The sequence below is a fragment of the Phalangium opilio genome, unplaced genomic scaffold, assembly GCF_054372755.1.
Source record: "Phalangium opilio isolate 3A_F unplaced genomic scaffold, DU_Popi_V2 ptg001170l_1, whole genome shotgun sequence".
Taxonomy (NCBI): Eukaryota; Metazoa; Arthropoda; class Arachnida; order Opiliones; family Phalangiidae; genus Phalangium; species Phalangium opilio.
The window spans coordinates 3,582,708-3,585,295 of NW_028324255.1; the positions used below are offsets into that span (position 1 = coordinate 3,582,708).

The window sequence follows — 2,588 nt, forward strand, 5'->3', positions numbered from 1 at the left end:
ACGTCACATCTGAGACCTCACAACACCGCTCCCGGATGGGCTCGAACCACCAACCTATTGGTTAACAGTCGAACGCGCTAACCATTGCGCCACGGAAGCCCAAAAATTAAATGTTCGTCAGGTATTGTGGAAAAACTCTGACATTTTACGTTACATCTGAGACCTCACAACACCGCTCCCGGATGGGCTCGAACAACCAACCTATTGGTTAACAGCCGAACGCGCTAACCATTGCGCCACGGAAGCCCAAAAGTTAAATACTCGTCAGGTATTGTGTAAAAACCTTGACTTCTTACGTCACATCTGAGACCTCACAACACCGCTCCCGGATGGGCTCGAACCACCAACCTTTCGGTTAATAGCTGAACGCGCTGACCATTGCGCCACTGAAGCCCAAAAATTAAATTTTCGTCAGGTTTTGAGGTAAAACTTTGACTTTTTACTTCACATCCGAGACCTCACAACACCGCTCCCGGATGGGCTCGAACCACCAACCTTTCGATTAACAGCCGAACGCGCTAACCATTGAGCCACGGAAGCTCAGAAATTAAATGGTTGTCACGTATTGTGGAAAAGTTTTGACTTTTTACGCTACATCTGAGACCCCACAACACCTCTCCCGGGTGGGCTCGAACCACCAACCTTTCGATTAACAGCTGAACGCGCTAACCATTGCGCCACGGAAGCCCAAAAGTTCAATATTCGTCAGGTATTGTGGAAAAACTCTGACATTTTATGTTACATCTGAGACGTCACAACACCGCTCCCGGAAGGGCTCAAACCACCAGTCTTTTGAATAGCAGCTGAACGCGCTAACCATTGCGCCACGGAAGCCCAAAAATTAAACGGTCGTCCGGTATTGTGGAAAAACCTGGACTTTTTACGTAACATCTGAGACCTCATAGCACCGCTCCCGGGTGTGTTCGAACCACCAACCTTTCTGTTAACAGCCGAACGCGCTAACGATTGCGTCACGGAAGCCCCAAAATTAAATGGTCGTCCGGTATTGTGGAAAAACCTGGACTTTTTACGTCACATCTGAGACGTCACAACACCGCTCCCGGATGGGCTCGAACCACCAACCTATTGGTTAACAGCCGAACGCGCAAACCATTGAGCCACGGAAGCTCAGAAATTAAATGGTTTTCACGTATTGCGGAAAAGTTTTGACTTTTTACGCTACATCTGAGACCCCACAACACCTCTCTCGGGTGGGCTCGAACCTTCAACCTTTCCATTAACAGCTGAACGCGCTAATCATTGCGCCACGGAAGCCCAAAAATTAAATGGTCGTCAGGTATTGTGGAAAAACATTGGCTTTCTACGTTACGTTTGAGATCCCACAACACCGCGCCCGGGTGGGCTCGAACCACCAACCTATTGGTTAACAGCCGAACGCCCTAACCATTGCGCCACGGAAGCCCAAAAATTAAATGATCGTTAGGTATTGTGGAAAAACTTTGGCTTTCTACGTTACATTTGAGATCCCACAACGCCGCTCCCGGGTGGGCTCGAACCACTAACCTATTGGTTAACAGCCGAACGCGCTAACCATTGAGCCACGGAGGCTCAGAAATTAAATGGTTGTCACGTATTGTGGAAACGTTTTGACTTTTAACGCTACATCTGAGACCCCACAACACCTCTCCCGGGTGGGCTCGAACCACCAACCTATTGGTTAACAGCCGAACGCGCTAACCATTGCGCCACGGAAGCCCAAAAGTTAAATACTCGTCAGGTATTGTGTAAAAACCTTGACTTCTTACGTCACATCTGAGACCTCACAACACCGCTCCCGGTTTGGGCTCGAACCACCAACCTTTCGGTTAACAGCTGAACGCGCTGATCATTGCGCCACTGAAGCCCAAAAATTAAATTTTCGTCAGGTATTGAGGTAAAACTTTGACTTTTTACTTCACATCCGAGACCTCACAACACCGCTCCCGGATGGGCTCGAACCACCAACCTTTCGATTAACAGCCGAACGCGCTAACCATTGAGCCACGGAAGCTCAGAAATTAAATGGTTGTCACGTATTGTGGAAAAGTTTTGACTTTTTACACTACATCTGAGACCCCACAACACCTCTTCCGGGTGGGCTCGAACCACCAACCTTTCGGTTAACAGCCGAACGCGCTAACCATTCGCCACGGACGCCCAAAAATTAAATGGTCGCCAGGTATTGTGGAAAAACTTTGGCTATTTATGTTACATTTGAGATCCAAAAACACCGCTCCCGGGTGGGCTCGAACCACCAACCTATTGGTTAACAGCCGAACGCTCTAACCATTGAGCCACGGAAGCTCAGAAATTAAATGGTCGTCACGTATTGTGGAAAAACTTTGGCTTTCTACGTTACATTTGAGATCCCACAACACCGCTCCCGGGTGGGCTCGAACCACCAACCTATTGGTTAACAGCCGAACGCGTTAACCATTGCGCCACGGAAGCCCAAAAATTAAATGGTCGTCAGGTATTGCGGAAAAACTTTGGCTTTCTACGTTACGTTTGAGATCCCACAACGCCGCTCCCGGGTGGGCTCGAACCACTAACCTATTTGTTAACTGCTGAACGCGCTAACCATTGCG

At 48.7% G+C, this 2,588-nt stretch overlaps 1 non-coding gene across 1 annotated transcript; it reads right to left on the reverse strand.

Moving 5' to 3' along the window:
• Positions 1-320: 320 nt before the first annotated feature.
• Positions 321-393, reverse strand: TRNAN-AUU (transfer RNA asparagine (anticodon AUU)). Its single transcript has one exon. It is a non-coding gene; the product is annotated as a tRNA-Asn (tRNA).
• Between the last annotated feature and the right edge of the window lie 2,195 nt (positions 394-2,588).